Below are 11,182 nucleotides of genomic sequence, written 5' to 3'. Positions count from 1 at the left end.
GCCCCCCTCTACTTATTGGGGCCTCCCTCTAGGTTTGGCTCCTCTAAACTCTTTCTGGAATTCTTTGATTGATAAGTTTAACAAAAAACTAGCTGGATGGAAAGGCTCTATGTTGTTGTAGGCTGGTAAGCTCCATCTTCTTCAAGCTACCCTTCATAATCTACCTATTTATTCTCTTAGTTTGTTTAGTATACTGGTCAAATTTGCAGAAGCGTTAGAAAGAATTCAGAAAAGATTTCTTTGGTCTAGTGTGAAAGAGAAGAAAATGATTGCTTTGGTTGCTTGGGATAAAGTCTATGGTCCTAAAAGTAGTGGGGGTTAGGTATCAAATTCCTTAAACCTTTCAATAAAACTTTGTTAGCCAAACAGGTTTGGAGGGCCTATGGTATTAAGAGAGATTGGAGTAGGGCGTGGTTTGAAAAATACATCCATAATCAACCCATATATTCCCTTCTCTATTCTGAAGATATCCCTACTGGATATTTATTTGGAATAGTATGATAAAATATATTGAAGTTGCTAAAGCTGGAGCTAGCTGGGTCCTTGGCAAAGGTAACAAAATCAAATTTTGGGAGGATGTCTGGATCAAAGATGAGCCTCTTTTTAATCAAGATTGCAGCCATATCATTGAAGATTGTAAAAGGAGGTTTGGTTCTATGGTCTGTAATTATTGGGAGGAGAATAAATGGGTTAGACTTGATGTTGTTTATGTTGGATTTTCTTCGCTCTAGCATGATTTGCTATCCTTTTCTGTCAGCAAAGACTTAGATGATGTCTTCTTATGGAAGAGTAATCCTAGGGGTACTTTTACTGTTGCTTTTGCTTACAAAAAGATATCAACTCATGCTTGTAGCCCTATATGGACAAAAGTTTGGAATAGATTCCTCATTCCTAAAGTTAATATGTTTTTCTGGATTGCCACTCATAACAAGATTCTCACTATTGATAACCTAGTCAGAAGAGGATTTATGATACCTAATAGGTGTGAGTTATGTCAAAAAGAGGCTGAGTCTATGGATCATTTGTTCATTCACTATTCTTTTACCTGGGAAATTAGGGGTAAAGTGTGGATGCAATGGAAAGTTGATTGGGTTATGCAAAATAGTTTTAAGGAAGTCCTTTGGCATTGGATTTTGCCTACCAAGCTTCCCATCATCAAGACCCTTTGGTCCTTTCTTCTTCCTATGACCTATTGGCATATTTGGAAGGAGAGAAACAATAGAAATTTTAGGGAGACTAAGTGTTCTTCTCAGGTGGTCTTTGAAAAGATTTGTAGGGCTATTAAAGAAAACATCAACACCATTCACAAAAGCAACAAGCAATGTAGTTATATTGATATGAATGATAATGATAAAAGGATTCTTACAAAATGGAAATTATTGAATAAGGTTTGAAAGTCTGATCTGAAGAGTAGAAGAGATAATGTGGTTTGGAGGTTCCCTCCTCATGATTCGGTGAAGGTGAACTTTGATGGTGCAGCTAAAGGAAATCCGGGTAATGCTAGTGGGGGAGGTGTTATCAGAAATTCTCATGGCTTTTGTTTTTCTACGATTGCTTCTCCCTTTGGAATTCAAAACAACCATGTTGCAGAAGCTCTGACAATGTTAAAATGTCTTCAGCTTTCTCAGGGTTTCAATTTTTAAAAAAATTGGTTGTTGGGGGACTCCCTTAATATAATTCAGGTTATTAAAGGTATTAGTTCCCCTTCTTGGAATATCCAAAATATCATTGATAAGGCAAAAAAAATGTTAGATTCTTGTGATAGTGTGGTTATTACCGAAACCTTTAGGGAAGGTAATAGGGTAGCCAATTTGTTAGCTAATGAGGGGGTCATTTTAGCGGAAGATGCTAATTATATCAGAGAGTCATCATGTAAGAACAAAGTTCGAGAGCAATTATTTTATGACAGGATCAATGGTACATATTAATCTCATCATTACCCTTTTTGGTTCGGACTTCAATGATAGAGTTTGGAGTGAGGTAGATTGTCAGATGATGACCTGTCCTAGGCATCACATTAATGAGTATAGGTGTGAAAGGCCTTATCATATTAAGTACTGGGTTAATTTGCATGTTTTAAAGGGATACTTGAAAAAACAAGATAATTACTTTGGTTTTCGATTCTAGCTTCTCTGTTCTTTAGCATCTAGCTAGTTTGTGCTCCCTAGAGGGTTTCGATTTGAACTGCTTCTACATTATGGGTGGAAATCTCAACCTTAATGAGCCCACCAACTGTGATAGTTGGAAAGGTGAAAGGAAAATTTGGAGAAGGCTGTATAAAAATGGCTTCACTGATTATATGGAGAAATTGCATGGGAGAAAGAAGTCTATTTCCCATGGTTTTGCCAAAGGTTGGAAAAATAATAGAGTTACTCTGTTTGGTCAGACCTGGAGAGTGGATGAAGATTTGGTGGCCGAGGTGACTGGTTTGCAGAAGGACGACATCAAGTTTTATAGAGATTGTAAGTTCTCGGTGGAAGCCATAAAAAATTTCCCCAAGAGCGAAGAAGAAAGGGCTCGCCTTGCCAAAAAGGATAATATTTCCTATTATCTCCCTAACCAGGTAAACTCCTTTTGGCATAAAATATTGAAAGTGTTAATGGAGTATCTTACTGTTGATGGTAGGTTCTCAAAAGTCTATAATTATCACTTTGTTATCCTTAATCACTTTTGCCATGGTTCTAAGATATCTCTGCCCTTCTATCTGGCCTCCTCCCTTAATGATAGTCTGGCTGACCATGCTAAGAAACCCAATTCCTACCCCATTGCCCACCAAGGTCTTATTCTGTTAATTTATGAGTATCTTAAGGATAAAGTTAAGGCCAATAAGGATGATCCCCTTGTGGAGAGTGCCCATATCTCTGAGGATGATGATAGTTCTGAGTCTGATGAGGATTCTACCAATCCTCCCCCTAAAAAGAAATTGAGGGTTAGTAAGAAAGTTGAAGAAGACGCTGAAGAGACGACTGATCCTGAGTAGGAGCAGAAGAAGGAGGTGGAGAAGGAGGTGAAGCATGAGTAGGAGAAGGAGGTGGAGGGTGAGAAAGGAGACAAGGATAATGAGCAGGGTAAAGAGGATTTTGGTGAGTCAAAGGAGAAGGAGAGTCCCTATGATATGGACAATAGGGATGAGGTTCAGAATAATATGGAGGAGGGCAACCCTAGGCCTGAGGATTCTACCTAGGACATGGAGGATGCAGATACTATTCTGAATGTTGTTAGAAATAGCTCTCTGGAAATGTTTAAGTTCCAGAAGTGGGTGGTTGATAATATTACTAACGTTCAAGAAAAATAGAGAGAGCTAGAGCTCAAAATTGATAATGTGGTTAAGGATATTAATGGTAAAGGAAAAGAGGAAAATTCTGAGGATAATAGTGAAGCAGAGGATGAAAAAGATATTCCGGACTGGTCGAAGGGTGAGATCATAAAGGGAGATGTGAAGCACCTAGAAGATGTGGTGAGGACTCTAAAAGAAAATGGTGAGTCCGATTATGAATTGATAAACAATAGGGTTCAAAAAATCGAGAGTGCTCTGAGGAAAATCATGGAGCATAGCTTGGCTGTGATGAAGGTGACTTCCTAAAATATGAATGCGCTGGTTTCCTGCCAGGAGAAGGATAAGCAGAACAAAGATACTATGATTGTTGATGATGAGCTGGGTTCTATCTCTATCCAGCATTCTTCCAAACACAGAACTAGGGAAAATGCTAAAGAGTTGGAGTTGAAGACTAAAGGTAATCAATAGGTGCAGGAAAGAAAAGACCTTAAAGAGGCAGAAAATGCAATGATGATGCTTGTCAAGGATGCTGAGGAGACCATAAATATTTTCACCTAGATGTTCTAGTTTTGTTTTAGGTGTGCCAGTTTCTCGCTGGTCTTTTGCTATACTTTTCTCTGGCTGCTGTCTTTTGTGTTGATCTTTTGCTGCCTTTCTTTCTTTGTTCTATCCTTTCTTGCTTCTATAATGCTTTTATTTGTGATATGTAAGTGGGTTTTGGGTCCCTTAAAACCTGTTTCTCCTTAATAAAAAATATCAAATAGATTATTAGTAAGGTATTCAATTTGAAATTATTTTCATATAGCTTATTTACCTGTGTGATGGATGCACCAGAATCTCGTGTTTGCCCACTCAATTCTCGTAGCCATTCAGCCACGGTTGTATAGCCTTTCTAATAGGCAATTCTCTTGTCATCTTCTATGTGCGCTCTATTGAATTCAAAGCCCTCCATTTTTGCTTCGTATCATGAATTTTGCTTGTATTGTTTGCTAAAAAAAATTATTTGCAATTTATAAATATTTTGATGCGATATTTTATTTACTGATTCTTAGAATTCATGCGACAAGTTTCATATAACCACCAGAGCTGAGTTTGTGTTGTCCATGCTTTTCTTGTCTTGCCTTGGTTTCCTTTGACGTGTCACTCAGTCTATGAAAAGTTTGAAATATGTTAGATTATATAAATATAAAGAGTAATTAGTACATAATTATATTCTTAATAGTATCACATACCTTCTTCTAGCATCTAGTGGTGGATTTCCTTTTTTTCCTTTCAACTCTCTCCTTCACATCCAAAATCAGTTCCTTCCACTCCCTCTCTGGAATCATGGGGGGACACTCATACTTTACGTTCTTCTCTAAATGTGTCTTATACTGTACACTTTTTGGAGGAGCTTGGTTTTGTCAAATGTGTCATTTCCGAAAAACTCAACCATACAGTTTGTGAGTTCATCTTTTAACCTATTTTCTTGGTCATTCCACCTTTTAAGAAAAAACAAACCTATTAGATTCAGAAATGAACTGAAGCTACCTTTAATATAGTTCAAGAAATGAATCAAAGGAAAACTATTCTAGAAATGATGTGAAATAAAAATAGTGGATTAGGGTTAGTTCACATATGATGTTCCACCTTTTACGTATGGTGGGTCCAAACATTTGCAATGCAATGTCATTAAGATTTTTATAAAAAATATCATTTCCTGCAAAAAAAAAATGGGATAATTAGTCCAAAACGAGTGATTAGTAAGTAAATTACAATTACACTATATATAATAATAAATTTAAAGTACCTGAAACCTTCTGTATCTTCAAGGGAATCAATTCTTCATCACTCACCACCAATGTGGTCTGCAATGTTCTCGATACGGGAAGATCGAGAAAATGATGGTACAATATCACTAGTATTCGCCTTTGGCACGTCCTCATGTGCATCTCCTATTGTAGAAAATGAATCCACTATGAAATACCCCCAAGAAAGAACACTTCAAGGGAAATAAACACATAAAAAAAGAGAGAGCAAAAGAGAGATCTACCAATAGTGGGCGAGTCAACATGATGAGCAGTAGAGGATGTCTGCATGCTACCTGTTGCTGACATTGCAGTTGACAATAACCTCGAATGAGGCAGCCTTTCCACAGGAACATTGGCAGCACTTGAAGAATAATACATTAAATATATGAAAACTGCAATAATTGTAAACAAGGATGAACCTTTATTAAGAGTTGTAAAGAAATATGAACCTTTATTAAGTGTTCAATACTAATCTTAATGATACAACAGTATGAAGGAGAATAAGGAAGGTAGGTTTTGATGTAGGACAAAGGTATGTAAATTTGTGACAAGAGGGCAGTGTAAGTGATAAACTAGTATAGTCCTTACAAAAGATAGTCCATGGAATCTATTTATTTAGATTGCTTCAATGTGCTATCTCATGTTGTCAAACTTCACATTGTCTTATTGGTCTTTGTAATGTCCCTACTTTAAAATATAATTTAATAATAATAAATTAAAATACAAGTGATCATATCAGATCAAATGAGAACTTCTAATTATGCAACTAAATACTTTATTAATAGTTTAATAAACTATTATTACAATCATATATACACACAAAACTTATTATTATTCATTCTAAAGAGAGAGCAATAGTATAGACAAGGAAAGGCATGTGTAAATAACAATAGCATTAAAAAAGGAAGTTCACAAGTCCAAAGAGGGAGTAGTTTTAATGTATAGAATATGGTCATCACTTGCACCACCTGCAATACCCTGATCATGTCCACCAGTTTGATGATCACACATGAAATTCTGTAAAAATAGCATGTACATATTTTAGTTAGTGACACAAAAGAGTATAAAATATAAACCATTATTGAGCTTTTGTTATAATTAAAGCTTTCATTGCTTCTTACTCACATGTTTTCTACTGCTTGCATCAATTGATTCAGCTATCTTTTATCTCATCAAAATGAGGGGTCGTGCATACCAAACCAACAATCTCTTTACTAGTTTTTGTGATAGACATTTTTATCACTTCTACAGGTTTTGGTGTAAATTGTGTAGTCCTCATCGCTTAATACTGTGCTGAGGTGATGATGTAAGGGAGGTTCCTTTCCTTTTACCTAGACATCCGTCTATGACAAGAATATTATTAACACTATCAAAATTACTCCAAAACACTCAAGAAAATAACAGAATAATGTAACAATTTGCTTCTATCTAATTTGTACAATTACAATGAGGTTTACCTGCTTAGTAGAAGTGTCAGGACCTCTCATCCCTGTCTATGCTATGTGACGGATCCAGGTCGCCCTGTGACAAAGAAAAAATATAAACACGTTAGCGAAATGAAACCAATAGACTTAGCAAAAAAACTTAATAATATGATGGTATATTGGAGTCATTAATTGGAGGTTGGTTTAAATGTTATATAGTACATACCACCCCCATGTTAGTAACTTTGTTTGTATCTATACGAATCAAATTGTAATCGATTAGCATCTTTTCCCCTGCACTTATTGATTTTATCGCACATACGAATACATGATTTCCCTCACGCGCCTCAAATATGCAATTGGGTTGCTTATTAGTCGACCCAGGTCGCGTACTATTTATAAAACCTTCAATATTCTTTGTTTCTTTTGGCCTTCCATCAATGTATACAACCACTTGTTTAATTTGATAATATCTTTCTATTATATATAATTTGTTGACAATGCATACCTACGCATACTCTTTTTATATCGAACAATCTGCATCCAATTTTTGTAATTGTAACAAGGTCCGACATACTCCATCAATTCAAAAACTTTGTTGTAACAGACCTTTATGCCATCCATGGAAAATAGGCCCAAACCATGTAATGATGAAGGTGCTATTGGATATATCCTCTCGTTAACACAAAAATCAATGTTTATTGGAGGAAGTTCCTTGGGTACCCATTGTTTCTCTAGATGTTTGTAACTCAAGGGCACCTCGATGTCGCCTTTGGTCTCATCAACATAAGAACATGACCCCCCCTAAGAAAGGAAAAATTTCATGCGTTTATTGAATTTTATTGTAATGTTTTGACCTCTAGTTGATCTCCCTATTTTAGACCTACTACATGTCTCACTTTCATTGACTATTCCTACATTTCCCTCACTCGAGGAAGACACATCTAACAAATACCTATTTGGTGCTACCTACACTCCAACAAATGAGAGAGTTAGTTGGTAATGAGAGATATATTTTGCAAATGAGGGTAATGTTGATGAAGAAGTCGGCCCTAAAGTTGACGTTGAGATTAAAAATTGAATAAGTCCGACTGGGGCCTCAAGTGTTGATAACTGTATTAGATTTGCTGCTAATGTCGAGGTTTCAAGAATTGAGAAACTTTGTTTTCCTAGTATTTTTTTTAAAACAAACTATTTCTATAGGGTGTATTGACTTATACCTATCGATCCATGAGACTATGCAAGATCCTCGTCAAAGGGGTTTAGTTTCTTGCATATGTAATTCAATTATCTTATGTTAGCCAAAAATTACATGATACATATACTAAAAATTACATAGTACACAACATGAACAATATGCAATCATCGTAATCATTGTATATTTTTTTATTCCTTACCTTTACTTTATGTAGACTATGCAGGATCCTCAACTAAAGGGTTGACGATGTCTATAGTCAATTACCTATTTACACCAAGGGTGGAAACATCACACAAAATATATAAATGAAATTAGCACCAATAATTGAGCATCATAAGCATTACATTTGTAATTTGATAAACAATAAATACATATGTATCATGAGCATCATAAGAATCACATATGTATCATCATATATGTATTTGAGCATCATAGACATCACATATGTATCATCATAAACATGTAATCTATCACATATGTATTATAAATCACCATCCATCACATAGCTAATAGACAGTCTACATTCCATAAATAAACACAAATTTTAAAAAATGTCAAATGTATCATCATAAACATGTAATATATCACATATATATTTTAAATCACCATACATCACATAGCTAATAAATAGTCTAAATTCCATAAATAAACACAAAGTTCAAAAAATGTCATACATTTCATTCATGCCATCATCATCATCAACATCATCATCACCATCATCATCATCATCATCATCATCATCATCATCATCATCATCATCATCATCATCACCATCACCTACATCATCTTCTACTTCTTCGGTATCTTCTTCTTCCATCTCATTATACTTCATCGGCCTTCCTCTTGGATCATGTCTAGCAACAAATGACCAACCCGGTTTATGTGGAACCTCTGAGTAAAATACCTGCTGGTGCAGGAGCACCTAGGCCTCATTTTCATCACAAGTTTAAGAGCAAGTCTGATTTTTATTAGTTTTGAGTTGGAAAGTTTGTCTAAGATGTTTTTGAGTTGTCCTAAGTTGTTTGGATGAGTTTTGAACTCATTGTGTGGTCATGTTTCATGTTTTCATCTTTTTGCTCAAAGTTGTCAGTTTGGAGTTGCCTGGCAAAATGTTGTCAAAAGTGAGTTTTCAGTGTGTTTTGTTGTGAAAAGTTCTTAGACATGTTTGGTGTTTGGTTTTTAGGCGTGAATAGTGTTTTTAGGTGATTTGTAGTCTTTGAGATCAACCTTGCATCATCTAGGCATTAAAAGTTGTCATTTTAGACATGAAAATGTCAAATTTGAGTACTCTTAGACATGTACCTGTCTGTACAGGAGGATAACTGACTTGTAGAGGTATTTATTCTCTTGTTTGAACCATTGTAAGGGTTGATCATTCAGAGATATCAAGCATTTTGCAAGTTTGCATCAATTTTACCTTGTTTTTCCCTATGTTTTGACTCCATGTGAGCAACAGTCCATACACCTGCTGTACGTGGCCATACTATTTTTGCATTTTCCAGTTCTCTTATGATTCCTAAAGCTTTTCCCTTTGGTGGCATTGAATTTCATTATTTTTTGAGTTTTGTGCAAAATTATTTAGTTTTGACAGTTTCACTGCCTTGTCTAGGAAATTGGCAAGGATGCTTGACCAACTTGGCTTCTTGAAGCCCTAAATGTTCATGGCTTCCCAAGAACCAGTTGGTCAACTTGTAAGATATGTATATACATGTTTTTATTTCCAAAATGCAGGTGCAAGAAGTTTTGTGGCCATGGAGCCCTAGGCAAGTGTGCCCTACCTCCCTATCATAGTGGTATCAGAGCTCAGTTACACTTGGGAAGAAGTAGAAATTTGGCAACCATGGTGACAAATGTAGAGTTAGCAAAGAAAATGGAAGACCAGGAAGAAGAAAATAGGTTACTCAGAGTGAAGCTAGACCTCCTAGAGAAAAAGTTGGGTGAAGTAGAAGTGAAGGCAGATGAAGTCAACAATAAGATAGAAGGAACAAAAGACAGGGGTAAGTTATTAGCTATAGAGGATGAAATCCCTCTACCAGACCCTATGATAGAGAATGAATCCTTTTTGAAAGCCTTGAAGGCTATGAGTGGGAGAACACTAGAAGGATTCCCACTGTTCAGTGGTAAAATGGACCCAGAAGTGGTCATGGAGTGGATTGAGGGTCTTGAGAACCATTTTGAATGTGATGGTGTGACAGAGGCCCCGAAAGTGAAGGTGGCTAAATCCAGGTTGAGAGGAGATGCATTAACATGGTGGAAGTTCATTCAGGATGAACGTGAGAAAGAGGGCAAAAATCCCATTGCAACTTGGAAGGGAATGTTGTCCAAGATCAGAGAGACTTACATTCTTGAGGACTATGAAATATAGCTTCATAGGAAAAGGCAAAACCTTAGGCAAAAGGAGTTAAATGTCAGTAGTTACACTAAGGAGTTTCAGAAGCTATGCCTTAGGTCAAAGATCCACGAGGATGAAAATGTCAAGGTTGCTAGGTATCTCAATGGTTTGAGATGGAACATACAGGAAGAGTTAAGTTTGTTGTGTCCTACAACAGTCCAGAAGTGCTATCAACTTGCACTCAAGGTAGAGGAAAGGAGTAGGAAGAAGCAAGAGTAGCATAATAGAGGTAGAGGAAGAGGCAGAGATGGTCAAGGCCATAGAGGCAATTTTGGGGGAAGACACATAGATCAAAGGTCCCAAGGAGAATCTAAGCTTATAGAGAAAAGTGGGGATTCTCAGAGCAAGCCCAACTATAGGGGTAGGGGATCAAGCAATGCAGGAAGGGGTAGATCTAGTGGCCCAGGTAGAGGGTCTTACTTCTCCACTATGAAATGCTATAACTGTCAGAAATTGGGTCATCCCGCTTATAGGTGTCCAGAAAAGCCTAGCTCTTCCCATGGAGGTGAAAAGAGAGTGAACTATGTTCAAGAGGAAGGAAGTAGTACAAGAACTCCAGCAATGCACCTAGCACCTGAAGATGGTGAGAGTCTAATGATGAGGAGAGTATTGATGCAAGAACCTCACAAGTGTGAAGTATCTCAGAGAAGAGCATTGTTCAGGATAAAGTGCAAAATCTTGGGCAAGGTATGTAAGGTGGTTATAGATTTAGGTTCCATATATAACATTATCTTAGAGGAGGCAGTTAGCAAATTGAACCTACCTAGAATGAGGCATAGTGAACCCTACAAGGTAACCTGGTTAAACAAGGGGCAACATGTCCTAGTTAATGAACAAGCATGGGTAGACTTCAACATAGGTGAATACAAGGATAGGACACTATGTGACATCCTTCCTATGGATGCTTGCCATCTACTATTGGGTAGACCTTGGCAATTTGACAAAAGGGCACACCATGATGGTGAAAAAAACACATATTCCTTTCAAAAGAATGGCACTATCTACAAAATTCAGTCCCTTAGTGAAGAGACAGAGAACAAAAAACCATAGGCACCTAAAGTGTTATTAGTCAATGAAAAAGAGTTCATCCAAACCATGAAA

Source organism: Cryptomeria japonica, chromosome 10 (genome assembly GCF_030272615.1).
Source record: "Cryptomeria japonica chromosome 10, Sugi_1.0, whole genome shotgun sequence".
NCBI lineage: Eukaryota > Viridiplantae > Streptophyta > Pinopsida > Cupressales > Cupressaceae > Cryptomeria > Cryptomeria japonica.
This window is presented reverse-complemented; position numbering follows the sequence as displayed.